Below are 22,753 nucleotides of genomic sequence, written 5' to 3'. Positions count from 1 at the left end.
GCTTTTTTCTGAATCTCCAATTTAGACTTACAAGAAATACGATATTTTTTAAAAAAAATTTGCAACCTTAAGATGTGTAATCACTAGTCTACGGATTTTTATGTAAAATAAAAATTGTTTAAGTTAATTTTGAGAAACGTAAGTCTCATAAAAGTATCTTTCCTCTTGTAGTCACTTTAATAAGATGCACGTGACATAAAGACATCCTCAAATTCTTCTAACGCCTTCACAGCTTTGTATTTGTCCCAGCCATTCTTGCAAAAAATGTATAAAAACCGCAGTCTAGTAATCACTGGATTGTGGATACGTGGGTGGACAAATTTGAATTTATTAGAATTATTAAAGAAATATATATATATATATATATATATATTAAATAATTTAATATATAATATATAATATATAATAAATACTTTTACTGTCTCAAATGGCGGGTATCAATTGTTGTCATAACTCCGCATAAAAATCGCAGAATACTGATAAGGAACCCTCGAGTGAAAACAGTAGTTCACTTTATTGTACTTCACGCGTTATCGTGTTTTTCATTTTGAGTGGACAAGTGAGATTCAGAAGTGATTACTGGATTGCGCATCGTTGTGCAAAATAAAAATTGTCTGCATCGATTGCAACAATTTTTATTTTGCACAACGATGCGCAATCCAGTAATCACTTCTGAATCTCACTTGTCCACTCAAAATGAAAAACACGATAACGCGTGAAGTACAGTAAAGTGAACTACTGTCTTCACTCGAGGGTTCCTTATCAGTATTCTGCGATTTTTATGCGGAGTTATGACAACAATTGATACCCGCCATTTGAGACAGTAAAAGTATTTAAAGAATTAAAGAGTATCGATGTGCTATTTTATGCGACTGTAGATTGCGAATCTATAAGAATTTATCTATATGAACTTTTTAAAGTACTTGAACTCGTGTCTGTTAGAAAAAGCCGGAAGTATTAAGTGTATCCGAAAGTTCAGTCAGATAATGTCATGTCAAGCTTTCAATACGTGTGCGCATATTCATTTGAGACATATACATATTTTTCAAAAATGATATTCACAAATTGCAATCACGCTGGCAAGAGGTCGTAAGTAACGACGGAAATTATGTTGTACAATAAATGTTATTAGATGTGCGAGAAATTTATTATTTTCTTTTAATTCTGAAACGGATAGAACTTTCTGGTAAACCAAATATGTATCTTTATTTTATCTCGACCGCAAAGTGTCTGAAGTAAATGTTTTCCTCATTCTGATTTTCAGAAAGTGTCCTACAAATATTGAAATTTCCGAGCATTGTAATTGGAAGTTGATTGCGAAACATCATAGCTCCTGGAAATTTGTAAAATTCCTTTGTAAAATTCATAAAATAGGTTAAATTTAGGTTCAATTTATAAAATAGGTATAGATTAACGAAGATCGAACAGTATTTTATATTTTCAATGCAAGGTGAACTCAATTATTGTTTCCTTTTTGTTTTTATAAAACAAGTTATTTACAAGTTATTCACAGTTCTTGACAGTATTTTTGTTCCATTAATTTTTTTAATGTCACAGCGATTACAAGATTATTAACGACGACTGTAATAATAGAATAAAATCAATAAAGGATTTACATATAAGTATGTATTTTTCACAAGTTATTCTCACTTTATAATGAAATAATGTAAGTTTTGTGCCACTGTAATTTTAAAGTAATTTAAAAAAATATGAAAATGCACTATATGTACATGGAATTGATTGTCAAATATGAAATACTGATATAGTAAAAAGTAAACAACAAATCGTGTTCTTTTATTTATTGCAGCACTTTATTTAGACTACGAATTTGATGTATTTATAACAAAAATGAGTAGTTAAAATATAAAAATAAAATTTTGAAGACATAAAAGGAATTTAATTATATGGTTATACTATTTATAGCTTATCAAAATTATAAAAAGAGACAAATCATTTTAATTTCATTTCTGTTTCTTACTATCGTCTCGGATTTTTATAATTTTTATAATCTTTTATAATTTTATATTTAATATGCAATTAAATAAAATTTTAATGCAAATAATTATTATTATATTACATTTTCTGGTTATAATTTATAACATCACATTTAAAATATGATTAAATTAGAAATCATTATTTGCATTAGTTAATAAACACACACATGTCTTTATAAATTCATGTGGATGAATTCAGGTATATTAACAATAAAAGACGAAACAAATAAGTATAAATTAATTCGTTGAATTGTTAAAAACTAGCACAATTCTACTTTGGGATACTATTCCATATTTGCTTACTTTCCTCTATCATTATCTTAAATTACTCGCTACACTGATTTTTCACACATTAGAGATGTAAAGTAATTCAGTTCCATAAAACGACTAAAAAAAAAATCGTACACCAAGTTTTAAGAGGTCATTGTAAAGAGGAAGCTTCAATCTTGAAATCTGTGGTAGATTCGTTCATGAAGAAAATTCCACAACGTTTTCGGAGACGTTTCAATTTGTGGCATTTTCGAGTAAACTATGTCTTCATTTTTCCGTTTGCTATATCACGTGAAAGCATAACAGAGAAAAATGAACCAAGTATCGTGACAGTGGAATCTTCCAGCTTTTAAACGAGTCCAGGCTCGTTGCTATACGATTCATATTCACGAAGATACGACGGTTCGGATATCAGCAACTGTGGTCGAAAATCGCAGTGCACCAATACTTTTTGTAGCCACTGTACCGCGGCGATAATCATCTGAACAATTTTAGCGAACAACACGAAGAAGTAAATACGGAATAGAAAATAAGGAAAAAAACGAGGAGGAAACGAAACCAAAAACAGACGCGCCGCTTCCGTTTCCGTTTAACGAAATTTCGAACGACGTCTCGCAGGATCACGACACAAGGCACGCGCGTAGCGTAAAGCGCGTTGCATGATTGCGTACTACGAAACACGCGAGTTCTGAATGGAGACTGGCATGACCAAATTAGGTGCGGTCTCGATTCCGTGCACGCCGCTCGCTGTATTTCGATGTTTTTTCGAAGAACAGCCTCGACGGCAACCGCCGACACCGTTATCTCAAAATTATGTTTGTTTCGCGAGTTTTTTCCACTCTCGTCGAGATCGGCCGTTCAACAGTTCGAAAATGCTCCGAATGTTTTCATCTGGTTCTCGCAGCGACCGGATTTTCGGGCGAAACGAATTACTGTATAAGGAACTGCAAATATTTCTGCATTTTTTCCCCGTTATGCGCTGACCACGGAACACCTTATTTTTAGAGGAAAGTCTGTTTATTTGGATTAGTTATTTGCACGGCGCCAGGGGTGTACGGTTCGCGCGGAGCGCCACGCGAAATTGTTATCGATTATTCGGCTAGCGAAAGTTTTTGGGATCGGAGGAATATGAATTGGAATGGAGTTTATCATACTCGATTTAAAGTCGAATCTTAATGCTCGGTATATGTACATAATTTCTGCCGTTTCTTAAAAATAATTCTACATACAACGGTACGTAAATTATTGTACATGGACATTTGTAGTTTATTCATATTGTGATGAAAATTTTGATCGATAAGTGTGCGTTCACATGCAGTGTACGTGTGATCGTGTACAGCAAATTTATATGGTTTGAAATGGAGAAATTCAAGAATTGTATTATGGAGGCATTGAGGATGCAGGTAATAATGAACGAGATATTTCTAAGTCGTGAACACAGTTTAGTGTAATGAATCAAAAATATGTTTCTTCTACTGATTGTTAAAATGTATAAATAGACATGTGTTTCTGTAAAAGTGGGCTCGTTTACAACAAATAAATTTCGATGATTGTATTTCACTACCATTATAAATCCGAATTAATGAATTTAAAATAAGATTTATTGAATTCTTTTCCACCTTTCTGTGCACAGTAAATGCACCGATGTAATGTACAATGCAAACAAAATCGTGGGAAACGACACTGGAAAAAACAAGCATTACAATCTAAGTACGTTTAAAGTTCGTATCGAAAGAAATCGAATAATTCGAATACAGGAGGCAGAGTTTGAAAAAAGGAACACACTGTTGAAAACAGTTAGTGAAATATTTCCCATAATTTCGCTGTGCCTGTCTGAAAACCGTCGAACATAACCCTAAAAATGGCTGAGAAACCTGACGAAAATTATTATTAAGGATTAAGAATGTCCTCTGCAGTTCGCGTATCGCGTAAATATCGTATAATATCGTCAAATCGTTTCGCGGAACGGAGGCTCGACGAGCGGGGCACTTCGGCCGCCTTACTTTTTTCACCGCTAGCTCCACCACTGACCTTGAACGAGAGGAACGCTCGAAACTGAAACGGCGGAGTCGCAAGAGTGTTGTCGGACGTGTGGTTGTGGCCGAAGTGACAAATTGATTTTGTGCAACGAGGAACGGCTGATTTTTCTATCTATGGATATTTTCGACGGTGAGTAGAGTGATTCGACAATCTGATAAGATCCCGGGGCCACCGGTCGGCGACGAGGCCGCCGGTTCCTATTGATTTTCCGTTGATATGCCCACGGATGGACGTGCTGCCCTCGTTTAGACTTTCCCGATCGTTCCTGCACGGTTTTCCGACCGTTAAAAACTGGCCGTGCTCCCCGATTTCGCGGGTCCCTCGGCTCGCCGCGGCCCGGCCCTAACCTTTCCGCGGTTCTACGTGCCCTAACCAGCGCGGATTACGGCCGAGCTAACCTCAAAAAGTCGAGGGGTTGGACCACCCAACGGGTGTCTCCCGAAATAGAGATGATTCATAACACCGGAGCAATTGACAGGTCTCCGGTTTCGCCGTGTTCCCTGCGCCGTCGGCATAATCGCTTGTTTTCTCGCCGTTTTCCATCGGCGATTAGGCGATATTTCCGGCGACCGTGGCACGCGCGAGCACGCTCACGCTCCTCTCCTCGTTTCCCTCGCCGTTTTGTTAAATGCCCGACGTGCCAAAACAATAGGACCCGAGAAAATCAATAGGCAGGCTGTAAGAGGTTAAATAGGGAAACCCATCTGCTACCTTCGTGCATGAAACTTTATTAAGTTTCTGTAATCCGGCGAATCCCGCGCCAGCCGATTTTACAGAATATTATTCCGCTCCCGTCGATATAACCTTATCATCTCTGTCGTAGGAATACGTCGCGTTTTTTCCTGTTTATTTTCGGTTTTCCTTTCATTTTGCCTGCCACAGGCATGGGATGTAGGGATTTTTTTTTTCTTCCGACGAGTTCTCGTCTCGCCGGGATTCTGATGAGTTTTTCAACTTTTAATCCTGTCGGGACCGAGACGCGGCTGCATTTTCAGTCGACTGTGACTGTTGTCACGTTTATTTATTCGGTCATTTATTTATGCAGCTTGTAATACACAGTGTTCAAGAAGTCTGCGGGATATTCGATCCTCGGTTTCTCTTGACTCTGTCGTATACTGCTGCTGTCTTTAGCTAAAATGTCTTGCCTACGAATTTGCTACCTTTTCAGGATATTTTAAAAGTATAAACAATTTGGAATATCACGCGCCTTTTACCTTTCGAGCAAAGCTACTTCGTACAGGCCCAACTGTAATTCCATTCGTTTATTTCCACTTGTTTAAAAATGATTTTATTAATTTAAAGCTTCATCTTTTTGGACGATCAGAAATGTTAGTTAGGATCGTTTAATTATAAGGAGGCAATGTAATATACATAGACTGAGATCAGAATATTCTCGGGATCTTAATCAAGTGTTTAGACAAATTTTTACGTATTAAGTACTGTTTTATCGACCGTTTATTTTTTTAATAGATGAAATGAAGAATGAGAGGAATCAGGCAGAATTATTACTGTGTATCCTTAATTACTATGCAGTTTTTGTGCTATTATAATTTTCAGATAAAATGAGGAACATATGGAACGGGAACGGAACAGAAACGTATATTTTACTTCATACGATACACTTTGATGATGGTTTTTAGTTAATCTGGGTATAGTCTATCGTTTTTTTTTGTAATTATATATTTATATTTTTATTGTTCGGATTGTTTCGATGAAGATTTATTATGTGTATGTATTTTTTTTTTATAAGCCTTCATAAAAATGGAGCGCAACATGATCTCAGTGTTCAAATTAATTCCAGTGCTTTGAGGGTTGCTGAAATGAAATCGATCTCGCTCTTTTACGGTCTTTTCACCGACGAATTGATAGCGATTTTTAACGCCGGATAAAGAACTTATTGAACCGTGGTCTGACCAAAATTTTGATCTATAGGGTGACTGAATTTTATTGCCCTCTTTCTGTTTTTAATCATGACACCCCAATTTTGATGTGAAAGGGGAATCCATATATCTTCAGCAATGAGTGTATACTCTAAAGAAATGTTTAATTACATTCCGTCAATAACGACGATTAGGGACAGCATATTTTATATATAAATAGTACTATATAATGTAAACGGCACATGTTTTATTTTAGCAAATTAAGTAATTTAATAACTGCGATTCTGTTCATTATTTTTCTTGATACGTTATTTTATAACGCTATGTTCCAAAAATGATGAACTAATTATTAACATGTACATACTATGTAATTGGACGAATTTGTTTCCTAAAAGAAAATGTTTTAAGATAAGCAAACTATAAAATTTGAATCATTTTAGTAAGATGAATTATTACAAATATGTAGTATTTAATTGCTATAATTCAAATTATGCTTGAAAACTATTTTTATAACAGCAAACTATAAAATTTGAATCATTTTAGTAAGATGAATTATTATAAATATGTAGTATTTAATTGCCATAATTCAAATTATGCTTGAAAACTATTTTTATAACAGCAAACTATAAAATTTGAATCATTTTAGTAAGATGAATTATTACAGATATGTAGTATTTAATTGTTATAATTCAAATTATGCTTGAAAACTATTTTTGTTATAACAAAATGAGTACAGCAAGTATTGTTACTTCTCGTTTGTGGATTAATTGTATGTACTCGTAAACGAATATTTCGCATACGCAACCGCAATCTAAATACGACGACATAATTAGAAGAGCAAATATGAGTTGCTGAAATGTCTACTTGTTTTTTGCGTCAATTTACCGTACATATTAAACGAAAAGACGTGCAAACTTTCTCAAGGACAGAATGATAAAGCTATCCGGTAAGATATACATATAACAAAGTTGTTGAACGAGATGTAGAATGCACAGGTTAATAAAGATCAATCCAATAAGGTAGCGCTCGACTTTCAATCTTTTTCAAACAATACAGAAAGACATTCCAATCAATCCAATAGATATTACATCGTGATCTCAAAGCTTTATATTTCATTCTACGACAATAAAACTTTCACAAACTAAAGGGGAGACGACAAGAATCGCAATTCAATGAAAAACGAAATTCAGTTTACATTTTCATCTTCATGTTCCGTAACGTTGTGTAACATTGTAGTTAGACATTTGGTATTTGCATTTTTCAAATTTTACGTCTTCGGGCAAACTTCGGCCTTGTACGTTTGCCATTTGAATTTTTCAAAGTTTATGTCAATCGGCGTTCGAATTCATAGCGGCACATTTTATTGTTCCAATAGTTTTTTGCAACCAAAATATTCCTTTCGTAACGATTTTGTATTTCTCGCGACTTTATTCATATTTTTGAAGCACTTTTCACGTATTGTACATTTTGTTCAGACGTGAAAGAGATTCGATTATAAAGGGTTGGAGAAAGAAGTGCTATTTCGTTTCATAGTAGATATCGAAAGTGAGGTGGAAAATACTTTTTGCGAGATTGAAAAGGTATCGATTTGAAGAAAACTGAGGAATAAAGAAAATGTTACAAATAAAATAGAACCGATAAACATTTGTTGACTAAAAATAAACGAATTACGGGCTAATAATTAAACTATGGATTTTATTAAATAGGTTTAAATGGGTTTAATAAATAAACAGCGTATTTGTCGGACAAATGTGTATAGATGAAACAGAAAATAGACGAATCTAAGAATGTGGTCACGTTATTTGTAAATAATTAACCTTTTGAACTCAAATGTCGACTCTGGACTGCCATTAATAATTACTATGCAATATTTCGACAGAATTTTCATCAACAAATTTTAATATACTGTCAAAACAGTGAGATATGAGTAAGCGTGTTCGATTCCACTTATTCTTTTTTATATAAAACCATAATAACTTAGTTTATACATTTAAAAGAAATATCAGTAGATCAATTGCAACACGGTAAAAGTATTTGATAAATTTATAAATACTATTGCACCATTTTCAGTTCATTAAAACTATCGAGGCAAGAAATAAATGTATATGCAGCTACATATCTTATCTTGCAACTTTTTAATTTTTTAATAATAAATATATTAATTTTTTCTAATAAATATATTTCATTTATATACTAAACTGATTGAAACAGAAGACAATGCTTAGTTGCAATACCAAACTTCTTGCAATTGAAGCAGATAACTTGTAGTTTGTATAAAAATTCTAGTCATGAAACGTAATGTCTTCTTCCTGTATACAGGGTGTTCCTTTAAATTGCAACTACTTTTTTAATTTTCGTCTAATTATATTCGATAAATAATTTGATTTTCGGAAAAGAATTTGTCGAGAGTTTAATTCCCGATAAAATTGATACTCCTCGGAATAAAAAAGAAAAGAATAATAAGCATTCCGGGTTTTTCGAGAGTTTCGAGTTTCGAGTGTTCCGAGGCCTCGCAAAGTTTCGGATTCGAGTTTCGCGAATCTAAAAATCAGGTTTTGACTCACCTCTGATTCTTATGTTCTGCAGATCCTGATCAATTTAGAAATGTAACAAATTAGCGTAAAAATTCTATTCCTAATCTGAGAAAATAACTCCGTCGCCCGTATACAATTAATTTTTGACTAGTTTTCAAAAAGAATTTTGATTTTAACATATTCGAACAAACTGATTGTTACTAGAATTGTTAGAATTCAACTTCAATTCAACTTCAATTTTAGTTTTATTAAAATGGTGTAATTGGAACAACTGATTGATCGAATGATGAAATGCGAAATAAACGGCGTTGTTCTTTCTGTGTGTCAGAATATTGTGCGCGTGATTTTTGTTAACGTTTTAATCGTCTATTTAATATTATTAGTACGCCATATTAATACAATAATAGTGTATTATTAGCGGCGAGACTCAAAGTATAAAATGTCCAAAATGCGCCGTGTTACATAAAATGAAAATACAAACGTATAAGTCAGAAAAACTATTTTCAATTACGTGTTAAAAATGTCTCCGACTGCGACGCGTTAATATTCACCGTTTGATTTCGCATAAAGATCCATAGTTTGGGTAACAAATGTGGAGCAGCGAAAATCTTGGTAAAAAAAGCTGAGAACAAATCGAGTTTTGAGAATGAAGAAGATGTTTATTTTCCATAAAGATCAACGGACTGCTGCCGATAATGAACGTGGAGCGGGCAGAAAATGTTGGAAAACTGTGCGAAGGGATCGATTTTTCGTTCGTGGATGCTCGCCGATAAACGTTCGCGCGCGTCGTGTTTGCGGAACGCTCGCGGATTTAGAGTTCTTAATTCGCGCGACGCGTGCCCGGCGCTCGGCCGCAGATTTATTTCCGTGGAATCGAGCCAGACTCGCAATTTAATTACCGGCGTCGAAACGAGGGTCCGTCGAGAAGCCGACATTTAGGCGTTCATCGAATTTATCCGGCGCGGCGATCTTTATTTTCCGATCGGCGTTTGTAAGGGGCCTCGCGGGACCAGAAAAGCGACGATCGCTTCGCTCGTTCCCGATAAAGATTTCCATTTGCGATACCGCGATGCGAGCAAATTGCTCGAAATCGAAATCTGCTCGTAAAAATCCACTTCGGGCTGTTTGACACTATTCTACGGCACTCGGAATCGATACTTTTGCGGCAGAAATTTGCGGGAATAAGAATAAATTGATGATCGAAAGTTATTCGTGGCTTTTAATGAAGTCGGAACGTTTTTTAGTCCGTTTCGCTGCCATTTTGACAAAGTAATTTGAGCGCCAGTTTAAAACGAAAAATACGTGTTACGTGTACTGGATGAACGAAGTAACTTTGTCACTTTGAATTACATGATTGTGTTGATAATTGATATTGATGTCTTATTGATATTTAAACAATTAGTTGTTTTTTGACGAGGATACTCGTCGTGAAGAAATGACAACATTCTGCGTTATTACGAGTATGCTCGTCAAAAAAACAGCTAACTGGTTAAATGAAGTGACTAAATAAATGTTAGTAATAAAAAGAGAAAAAAATAAGACAGTCATTTCATTACAATTGTATTGTAATTATATCATAACTATATTATCTTCGAAGAGATTGCAAAAGGTAACTGGTAATAATATATCGTTCATTGCATGTTGTAAATAAACTGCGAATTTTACGCATTTGCGACAAAAATGTCTAGATAAAATACGAAAGCGTATATACATCAGAATTTCAATGATTAAAATTTTTAGAAGAAGAGGCACGTTTTTATTTCAATCTCTGTTTATTGCAATTTAGTTAGAACGTTCGTCTTTTGTTTGAAAATTTGCAGTCTAATTATAAGCCTAAATATTTGCACATTTTAAACAATCATGAAATTCCTTATGATTTCTTGACCTTAAATTGACGAAAGAATTTTAATATTAAATTTTAGGTATCATTAGTAGAAGTAAAAATATTTGATTCAATAATAAATTCATCACAATTTACTTTTTACTTCGCTCGCAAACACTTATTTATCATATATTTTCAAAGATCTTGTTCTGATACAAAATTGTTAGTTTGTTGTTAACTTATATGCAAAAAATGATATTTCCTGGTTTCTAGTTACATGGACAATTTTATATTCGTATAAATATTTTCGACTGTAGGCGGTTAACGATAGTTTAAACCATATTTATTTTATGTATTTATTTATTTATTTACGGATTTGAATCCTCTTGTATACAAATGATACAGACAATAAAAAATGTAAAAAAGAAAATATATCTACGAAGACTTATAAACTAAATCACAACTTCCAATAAAATAACAGACGATAATGGTAGTTATGAACTTTTATAAATTATATAAGTTGTAACAGTCTTACTAGGAAGTCTAGACGTGCGCGAAACTTATTGATATCGATAATCATAGGATTAACAAAGTTATATAAACTACATAGCGAAGAACGAAACTCCCGACGTATGAAATAATATTTTCGTACAGTTAATTTTGGTTAATTTTATTTCTGTTGTTATAACAGTACCATTAACACATCGAATGCCACGCTAATTTTACATGGTAAAATCTGGCCAACATGAATTTCTAGTTATATGCCATTTATTCTTATCGATGATAACATTGAACAATTTTAAAGCACTGAAATTTACCAGAATTGCGTTAATAATTTAGTTTAAATTGTATAATAGAGTAATCGTGGTCGATTACTGCCATATCATCGATATATTGTATGATCGGTAACAAACTTTAAATATTTCACTCGGTTTCCAATAATCCGAAAGAATGTTAAAAAGAAACATTTTTTTTGTGTACGGGCAAAAATTCTGATAAACAGAAAATTGTTCTCTGATTTCTCTCCAATTACGATAAATTGAGCCGTTTATTTTGAAAGTGGCATAAGTCACTTTACCATAATGAAAAGTGGTGATTTTTTAATGTTTATACGAAATTATTTATACTGAGAAAAATATCAGTATCCTGAGATAACAAATACAAGTAAATCTTCTCGAAAGTTATCATCCATATTTTTAAACGTGTTAAATCGACTTAAAAACAAAGTGACTTAGGCCACTTTCAAAATAAACGGTTCGATTCTCTCCAATTTTATTCGACCATTTGCGGCCCGTTTTTATAATCGTTGTTGATAATCGGCGACTATAAAAACGAGCCACGGGGCTCGAATAATCGTATCTCCTCTTCCCAAATTGTCCATTTTTATTTACAATATGCGGGGCAATTGAAGAGAATTTACTGTATGCTGTATTCTTCGCTTTGTCCGAGGTCGAACTGCGCAAAATTACAATTGCACCGTGAACGATGTTATTGCTGACGTTTGAAAGCTACCGTTCAGACTCGCATGAATTAATCGTTATTCATGCGGTCGGTTCCGATAACTCTGCTAACCTCAACGGGCACGCATTTAAATTGTATCTTCGGCTTGCTTGATTTATCGTAGAATCGAGCAGCAGTCGAGAGATTTCAAGGATCTCCGATTATTGACCTGTCAACAGGTAATGATCGTCTGACTCATCGTTCAGATTAGCTCTGTCTATTAACGTTAAACCTATCAAGATGGTCGAATGACCGGTTTCGCAGTTTTTATTTGAGAGTTGTTGAAATCATGAAGACTTTTGAAGAATATTTCTAGGAAATGTTTCGATAAATTTTTTAACTCGAGAACGTATTATAATAAAAATTGTGACATCGCACATTGCCAGCCGTCAATGGACAAAATTAAAAAACGTCACTGCATTTAATGTTAATTCTACGTGATATCAATATTAATTGTAAAATAAGAAACGCGAATTTTTAATATAGAAAATAGAAACTCTGTTAAAACAACAAACAACTTCTGGTAAAGAGTGTTTAATAATTCATTTACTAGATGCGTACAAAACTTTTAATCAAAATACAGTAAATTTTTTCTAATTGGCTCTTAGCTAGTACACAGAAATGGACAATTTGGAAAGAGAAGATACGATTATTCGAGCGTTGCGGCTCGTTTTTATAGTTGTTGGCAATCGGTAACTATAAAATGAGCCGCAAGACTCGAATAATCATACTACAAATTGTCCATTTCTGTTTCCAAGTTGAGGGTTATTGGAAATGGGTAGATAAATAAAAGTAAAACGCAGTGAATTAAACTTATCCCTTTTAGTTTATTAATTTGATGTACGAGGAAGGACCGTCTTTACTCTCCTGATTGCTCCAGGAGACTGAAGACTATTCACAAAGACGAAACCAAAAACGTCACCTAAAGACAAAGAGCACTCTGTTCTATATACATATGAAATCATTGTTTATCTAATGGTACTCTGGCGAGACTCTCGGCGTCGATTCGTTTTTGTAACTTATATGCTAGAAGGAAAAACTTCTGAGTATTCAAAAGAGAGAAAATAATCCAATAAGGGTCAATTAGGGAGAGTTTACTGTACCTCGAAAACGAAAGCTCACTATGACGAAACGTATTAGGCTTTTTTGATGCTAGGCGTGTACTATAAACTTGTACCTGCTACCGTTTCAAAAGCGATTTCCACTACTGTAAGGCCCCTTGTCAGTTACATTTTCATCACAATGGTCAGCCGTTCACGTGTTAAAACAAAATGTTAATCTAGGTCGTACGAAAACGTGGAATCACGGGTTCACGATGCAAAGGTCGGGTTCGGAAACGATCGGATTCGGTCGAGATGCCCGAGATTTTGTGAAACCCGTTTCGGGACGAACTTTGTTGAATACGACCGTGGAACCTGAAGTGCTTATAAACTCTATGTAGGGTAAGTGTGTTATTTACTGCGCCCCTACATCGTTACTACCCCTTTATTAAATTGCAGATACTGAATTTTTTCAATACAATTTGATCTCTAATTTTCATAACCGAATGAAAACTTCAACTTCTTAAGACATACAAAATATGTGAATTAATTTCTACAATTTCTGATAATGGAACATGATTCGAGATTGGGACAACCAGCTTAAAGAAATCGATACAACGGTAACAGTGTCCAAAAATTGACACACGATAACTAAAAAGGGCACGGTAACTGGGCGCACGGTAATGCGTTAAACGTAACTAATGTATTTTATAACGATGAAAGGGCTTTATTTATTTAAACCGCTCGCCATTTTTATTACAGTGCATGCTTGGATAAAGGAATCGATTCAATAATTTCTTAAACAATAATTTTCGTAATTTCAACAATTTGAAATTAAAAAATGGGAGACCGGTCATCTGACCGGCGATGGTAGGTTTAGTGTTAAGGGCACAGTAACTCGCTCAAAAACTGATTTGTATATTTTATTAACTATTTTGTGATCTTTGTATGTTTCGATTATGAAAAAATTTGTACTATTATTGAAATGTTTTAAGAATTACGATTATATAGTGATTCCATTAATATTCGGACACTTTTCAAAACGCAATAATTTTTTTAGGACTGGACTAAACGACTTGAATTTTTTTTTAGATGATAGAGCAACCAGTCTACTAGACCATAACTACAATACTTTCTCTAAATTTTGCTATTGCTTAGAACTGAAAAAGAAAATAAAAACTCTCGTTTTTTAACTTTTTTATCTGACCCTATAACGAAAATTTATAAAATGTTTTTTATAGATCTCAATAAGTTACATACATGTTAAAAATTTCACCGAAATCGGTTGACCTTGCCATGCGTTGTAAACAATTAAAGATCACAAATATCGCAATTCGTACAATCTTTTAACGCTTATAACTTCACTTTGCGTTAATCAATTTTCGTTATAAGCTCAGATAACAAAGTTAAAAAACGAGAGTCTTTCATACTTTGTCATTCCAAGTAATAGCAAAATTGCAACAAAGTAGTTTAGTCATTGACTAGTATACTAGTCCCTTTATCGTGTGTAAAAAATATTCAAATCGTTTATTCCAGTCTCGACAAAGTTATTGCGTTTTAAAAAGTGTCCGAATATTAATGGGAATCACTTTAAATAACTGTAAAAAAAACTGTTCAATTTGTCGAAAACTTCGGACGTCACTTGAATAGGCACAGTAATTGACACACTTATCCTAGTACGGTCGAAATCGAGGCTTTGCAGCAGTCTTATTATCGAGTAGTTTGTACCAACACGGGCGTATTGTGTGCTATTTTAACAAATCGGTAAAGCGTCTAATAATAGTGACCGTGTAATGTAGTCATCGCGCTAATTATTTCTGCCACGTGGAAATATGAAATTACTTGCTGGCTTACCTTTCTCGCGTGTTACATTTGCACTGAGTTTTTACGGTGTACATTAGTTCGATAGCGCGGAGGATAAGATAATATTTTTAGAGACCTCAGGCTTCCAGTCGCGGTCGACGAAGTTCCACCTTGTACACATAAGTATTTCACCGTGTATAAATAAATATTCTGCCTTGTATAAAGTTCAGGCTCGGGTGAATTTCGGAGAATTCGAATTTCGATACCTGTGAATTGTGATATTTCGGTGACCACGTCACAATTCTCGGTTCATTCTCCGCATCTAATATAAATATTTCGTGCATGCAAATCGCGCTTCAAGAACGATATCCGGTCAATTCTGACCCAAAGTGATAATATACAGCAAGAAATGTTCGGTCAAGTTAAACCGTGGATGAAATGTTTTATGATTTGATGTTTATTCATTTTGTATTTCTAATTCTCTTCATTATATTTTATCTTGACCTTGACGTGACCTTGAAAAAAAAACGATGAAATAATGAGCGGGTAAAAAGACATTGTTCTGGTCATCCTTTGATACCATTCAAGCAATGTCATAAATATTTTTTGTATCATTAAAGATAAAGGAGATACAGTCAATTCTCTCCAATTGTCTCTCAAGTTGTAAACAAAAATAGATAATTTGGGAAGAGGAGAGAGATTCATAGTCCTCTTCTCAAATTGTCCATTTTTGTTCACAAGTCGAGTGACAATTGACGAGAATTTACTGTATTTAGATGCCTTCTTTAGCTGAAACAATCCAGAGACAAATTGAGAAGACAAAATATAAAATCAATATCTTTTTTTTATATAAAATGTCGAACTGCATCGACTAATGTATAAGAAAGATATATGATTACGATAGAAAAAGTGAAGGTGACTTTGAGATCTCCGAAAAAATATTATTACTGGTAGTTCCAGCGTTGCCGTGCCTAAAATTCGATTCGTGACAGCAACTTAAAAAAGTGCATTATTTAAAAACTCGATTATCTCTGAAATGGCAACTAACCGCGCGTGTTTCTTGTATGAGGTTTGTAAAATGTTGCAACGATGTATGTATGCTGGTAACGTCTTATCTCGCCTAGGTACGTGCAGCAAGAATCATCCGTGCTCCATATACAGACGCCTGCAAACTACAACGATCGTGGTTTAGAATGATAATATGTAATGCCGCTTATCGAGTGCTCAGCCGATTAGCTTACGCTATGTACAATGTGTACCAATGAAAGAAAGGAAGGGCGAGACCACTGCCAAGGCGTGGCGAGTTAGATAAATTGCAGCGTCGCCTTCTAATCAACCTAATCGGCTATGGTACTTGGAAAACTCGCTTGATTGTCCGGTGTATGCAGTGAATTCCTCTCCTACGCGTTTCTTAACCCCTGGCCGTACAATTTCCTCCATGATTACGGTGATTGAGAAGACTTGATTTTATGCACGTACCAGGAAACAGCTGCAAATTTCAGAAATTTTTCGAACAACGAGTCGATCCTAATTGACGCTCGGATTGTGCACAAACATGGACAATTTGGAAAGAGGAAATACGATTATTCGAGCTTCGCGGCTCGTTTTTGTTGTTGTTGACAATCGGTAACTATAAGAACGACCCGCGAGACTCTAGTAATCTCGTATCTCCTCTTTCCAAATTGTCTATTTTTGTGTACAATCTAAGCATTAATTAGAGAGAATTACTGTAAACAGATTCGCTTTCTTGTGATTGTCTATTCGCATTGAAATGCTTCAGCAATGTTTGAACCGAAGTTGGATTTTATTCGAATTCTGTCGAATAAATATTTATCCAAAATAATTATCCGAATGAACGCTTCTTAATCGACTATTTATAGCTATGCTTATTAGTCGAATACTTTTAACTCGAACGTTTCATTCGAATAAGTTGTTCGAAAAGAGATTGTAGTATTATTCGAATGTCAATAATTGTTGACTGTTTTATTTATGTATCGATGATCGATCTATTCAAAAGCAACTTTCCGATGCAACATTTGAAAAAGTGAATATGCAAGAAATAAATCTATAAACTATAATGTCATTCTATCATTTTTATTTTATTTTAACGAATTGTTATTGGAACAAAATCTTATTTTTATTCGATTATGTGTGATTTAAGTACAATGTAATTGAAATACAATAAACAATTGAAATACAGTTCTCTAAATTACAGCCCAGAAATTGGAAGAAGTGAAATACATTTTTACGTTTTCCTTTCGTATGCTGAATCTTTGTCTCTTCCTGCGTATCTTCTCTCTTATTGTCTGTTAAATTATTATTTTAAATTCGTAATCTTGATTCAATTACATCGTAGTTGATGTAATTTAATTATTTAGTATTTTGTAATTCTATTCTAATTGCAATTACGAATTACATTGTAATTTAATAGAGTGGAGATCTGAATTGCGAATTACAATGTGATTGAATTATTATTGTAATTGATTTTGTAATTATAATTCCTTGAGTAGGTAATTCAATTATATTTTTGCACAACTCTAATCTAACCTAAAGAAGATCAAATGTTTTAAACTCTGTGTGTGTGACCACTGAGATCTATTTACATTTACTACTTTTCTGAACAATCAATGAAAAGTTGCGAACACTTATCATTTAAGACATTAATTCGACGCATTTTTAAAACAAATTTAGTATTTATTTATAACATAATCATTCGACTGCGGATTTTATGCAGTTTTGACAAGAACGATTAGGTCAAATATAAAACTGTGAAGACAATGGAAGAATTTGTGAATATCTTTATATTATGTGTAAAATTTTTATCATTGGTTGACATTTCTATCAGACTTACATTTCTCACAATTGAGTCGTTCACAAACAAAATCGATTAACACCACTTTTTAAAATATCTTAAATTTAAGTGCCAAAGCATTTGGTTCAGTCATAACTTATCTTATTTATAATAAATTTCCCAAATAATACATATTAAGACCTTTAAACAACAAAGCTTTTCTGGTTGCCGAATAATGAATAATTTATTTCAGAAGCTATTTATTTTACCAAGGGTTTTCTGTCTTATTCATTCTACTTGTTTTTATATGAAAACTACAGCTGCATTTATGCATTATACAATTTTTATTTTAAGGAGAATTTTGAAAAATAATGTATATTATTTCATCACATTTCTCCACTTTCTGTTTTATGGAGTTAATCGATTTGGCAAATGAGCGGCTCAATTAACTTAAATAATTTTTATTTTGCATAAAAATCCGCAGTCTAGTAATCATCCATCTGTTATTCTTCGAGATATTTTTCATTATTTTCGGTGACTTTGGTCCATCCCTCAGGCAAAACTGCCGAACTCCTTGACGATGAAAAGATGGCGATTTTGATGCAATGATTCCGTCAATACATACTTTTTTTGCACCGCGTCCAATGTTCGAAAATTCGTATCTGTTAAATGATATTGGAGTGGTCAGAATAAATGAAAACCCGATAGAGCCAGGTCAGTAGAGTATGTCGCATGTGCAAGGATATATCCCAGTCAAAAGAACAAATGACATCCTTTGTTGCTTTAGCCAGGTGTGGCCGAGCGTTATCTTGTTGCAAGATGACAATGCCGTGTTCTCTTACCTGTATACGGTCTTTCTCTTTCGAGTTCATCAGTCACGCGAATCGATTGATGGCTGGTAGCAATTTATTGATTTATTTGAAATATAAGACGAATACAATCTTATTCCAAGAATTAATTCGAAATATTTCTCGAATAAAATTTGATTCGAAGAATTGATTCGAAATATTTTGCGAATAAAATTTTATTCGAAGAATTGATTCGAAATATTTCTCGAATAAAATTTTACTCGAAGAATTGATCCGAAATATTTCTCGAATAAAATTTGTTATCATTTCGATATAAGTCAAAATTCTACGATTCTAACCAATTCATGTATTCTAAATGAGTATCTATTTCATAAGAAAACACCCTTGCGAGAAATTTGTATGGTTAACGTTTCTCTCCGGAAGAACTACATACGTAGAAACATATGTATTTTGCTAAACAATTTATATAAATTCGAACTATATTTATTTAGAAACAGGAGACATCTGTTAATTTGGATTTTTGGTTATCCCCCTCTCCTCTTGTCTACATTTCTGAAAAGGTATATCCTGTTTGACTGGCCGGGTGTAAGCCCTTCGACACCCTCGGTGAAGTTTTCGTGAAGTCATCGGCGCTTGTCCGAGGCTGGAAAATACGGTTCGAACAGTATAAATAGAAGGCGTGCGTATACGGCCCATGTGTATACATATAAAGCTGCGTCCCCACTGGCTCAGCATTTGTCAGTCGGTACTAATATTTACCGCGAATTTTTATAGAAAATAAAAATATTCTGCATTGATTGCAATAAACAAGTTTCCACGTAGACATTTCTTTCTTTACTTAACAATTTTAATGAATTAAATATAATACAATAGTATGTTAGTATATAGTATATGATATAGTATAGTATACTATAGCATATGCTATAGTTAAATTACAATTTACAAGGTTATAATTTACAGACACATAACTTCTCTTTGTGTAAACAATAATGCTGTATACACTGGAGCACAAATAATTTTAAATAACTTGATTGCTACGAATAAGAATTCAATTTTTATTTCAATAATTTTAGTAAGATGACAATAATGTGTCAGTGTTCTTAAAACTTTCTGATGGATTTCCTGTTTTATGTTCTATTTTTGCTTTCTTGTGAAATAAAAATTGTTTGCATCAATTGCCGGTCACAGCTGTCACGTAGTCGTTTCGTTTCTTGCTTCAATACCTTTAATAAATTGAAAATGGTGCAACAACATTTTCAAATTGTTTAAATGGTTTTACTATGATGCAGTTGATCCATTCATTTTCTCGCAAATGCATACAATCCTCAGTATAATCCGCAGAGTGCAGGATCATGTCACGTGACGTACAATTTTGGTACACCTTGTGGACATATATTTAAAATGACATTATTTGAAATATTATTTCAAACATGTTACTTTATTTCATAATTATTTCCATGCGTGTAATAAGGCATTTTCTTTTAAAAATGATCCTCAAAATAATGTGCACCAAAAGGATTTTATTATAACACACTTTCTTTTATCACATTCGAAATAAACAGATAACGAAATCATTCATTATTTGAAACAGCTCACTTGAAATGAATCGATGTTATCTTTATTTATAAATCGAAACATTATTTGAAATATTATTTCAAACATGTTACTTTATTTCATAATTATTTCCATGCGTGTAATTAGGCATTTTCTTTTAAAAATGATCCTCAAAATAATGTGCACCAAAAGGATTTTATTATAACACACTTTCTTTTATCACATTCGAAATAAACAGATAACGAAATCATTCATTATTTGAAACAGCTCACTTGAAATGAATCGATGTTATCTTTATTTATAAATCGAAACATTATTTGAAATATTTATTTCTTATTTTTGTTTCACATAAAATTTTAAAACCTAAGTCTGTCGACACTACCGCGTGATCCCTCGTCAGTGTCGATCAGTGTTGGGCATTAACCAATGAAAATTTTTAATTTCATTAAATGATTTATGATAACGATTAAAGGTATTAATCGATTGATGAATGTGATCGTTAATCGTTGATTAAGAATAACGATTGAATTAATCGATTGATGAAATTAATCGTCAATCTTCGATTGAAAGGGACAATTAATCATTGTTGATTTTTTAATGTTATTGAAAGGGTATTTTGATGTAATTCCGTTAAGAATTCTCTTTATCATTTTAATTACTTTATTATATTTTATGTATACGTATATAGAATTAACGATTGAATTACAATAGTTAATCATTAATAGCAATTAACGATTGAATTACTAGTGTTAATCGTTAATCGCAATTAACGATTAAATTTCTATTGTGGTCGTTAATAGCAATTAACGATTAAATTCCTACTGTAATCGTCAATTGCAATTAACGATTCAATTCCTACTGTGATCGTCAATTGCGCAATTAACGATTCAATTACTACTGTTAATCATTGATCACAATTAACGATTAAATTCCTACTTTAGTCGTTAATCGCGGCTAAAAATCGAAAGAAATTTAGTTGTTAATTGCGATTAACGATGAATAATACACTTCGTAATTTAATCGTCTTCCGTCGATTAATTTTTTGTTCATTTCTGTTGTGGACGCGGCATAATAAACCCGTCGAATGTTTGAAAATAGTCTCGGGGTCTTCACGAACGCGGTACCGTGTGCATGGGTGAACGAGAGGAGAGACTTTCGCGTGCACGTGATTCTGCGAACATAATAGAGCACGAAACTCTGGGCCCGCAGCCAGCCGCAGCCCATGACGCATAATCGCGGGCACGGTTTCGTAATCGGGGGGTCCGCGATACCGCTGGAGTTCCAAGTAAATTTCATTAATTGCGAATAATTAATCGTCCCGTACGGCGTCGATTGATTTCCCGTCGGCTAACGCTGTGATTGATTATCATAGTCCCATTGTTCGATGACGAAAAGGATGGTAAGGCCGGTCGGATGACGTTTAAAGTGATTTTTGGGGAGATTTTACGCGACTCGGGGACCGCTGCATTCGTTCGCGTTGATTAGGCTCCGAAAAACTATCGCGGTTTTCCAGCTGGCTTGCCATTTACTTCACACAGTCTAGTTTTATTATACAGGGTGACTTATTAAATTTTGTCACCGTATTTTTTCTTGTAGATTACATACTTTATAAAGAGAATGTTGTATCTGAGTTGGGGATTATTCGAATCAAATTTATTCGAGATATACAAATCAAATTTTAATCGAAGAATCTATTCGAAATTTTATTGAAAATAGTATAGGAATAAAATTTTATTCGAAGAACTGATTTGAAATATTTTGAAAAATGAAATTTTATTCGAATAATTCCAAATAAAATTTGATATCGAAAAGTTATTCGAATAAAATGTTATATCGATACATATGTTATTTGCATAAAGTTTGATATCTAATATGTTATTCGAATGAAATTTTATTTCCAACATCGTCAATATTTATCTTCATGTATAATCATGAAACAGAAGATTCTTTAGTGTGAGAAATTGTTCATGGGATCACCTGTAAAAATAATCTTAGAACGAATCACTTTTTATACAGATTTTTGTATACGGAGTTGCTCGTATTTTACATGTTTTACATTTATAGGTCTGTAGAAATTGTGGGCTATGATATTTCATAAAAATCCTTTTGAATATGAATGTTTTGCATCGTCGAGGTAGTGTCTATTTTGTGAGAACAATAGGTGCAAATGCGATTTACAATGTATAAAAATCGAACATACTTACGGTACAAGAGTGTTAATTTTAGTTTTTGAAAATGTTTTGATGTGCTCAACTGGTTTTTATATTGAAGTACAGATGTTTCGCATCATCGTCAATTAATCAGTGATCATTAATTTCTTGAATCACGCATATATTAAGCGGAAAAAATTAATTCGCCTGGACCTTCAACTAAATAGACTTATGCAGTCACATAAGTAAATTCATTATTAACTTCAGTAACGTAAAATTTTGTATTTTTAATAGTTTTACAAATATTACCGTAGAAGAATCGGAAATTGCTTTTGTACTTTTTGATTGTTTGTAATGAAAATGCTCTCCTGAGTTCGATGCATATTTTTTTACGTTTCGGAAATTATAATTAGTAGTTATGCATTTATGACAAAAATAAAGAAAATGCAAAACTATAGAAACGTTACGAGAATTTAAAGATATTGTTACATTATTTTCAGCATATTACAATTATTATTTAATTAATATAGTAATTATATGATAAATTTAATATTATTTAATTAATT

At 33.3% G+C, this 22,753-nt stretch overlaps 1 protein-coding gene across 4 annotated transcripts in view; it reads left to right on the top strand.

The window, feature by feature from the left end:
* Positions 1-22,753, top strand: part of rhea (Talin_middle and talin-RS domain-containing protein rhea) — a 156,933-nt gene that overhangs the window by 5,170 nt on the left and 129,010 nt on the right. For 2 of the 4 annotated variants that reach the window (XM_076521329.1, XM_076521328.1), the window contains exon 1: positions 4,296-4,433. The exons of the other annotated variants lie outside the window; for them this stretch is intronic. The gene's annotated coding sequence lies outside the window, so the exon portion shown is untranslated. Of the gene's footprint in view, positions 1-4,295; positions 4,434-22,753 lie in introns of those variants that run through there. 4 annotated transcript variants of the gene reach the window in all.

Source organism: Megalopta genalis, chromosome 4 (genome assembly GCF_051020955.1).
Source record: "Megalopta genalis isolate 19385.01 chromosome 4, iyMegGena1_principal, whole genome shotgun sequence".
Lineage (NCBI taxonomy): Eukaryota > Metazoa > Arthropoda > Insecta > Hymenoptera > Halictidae > Megalopta > Megalopta genalis.
The sequence above is the reverse complement of the archived record's forward strand: the minus strand, read 5'-3'. Positions and strand labels throughout refer to the sequence as shown.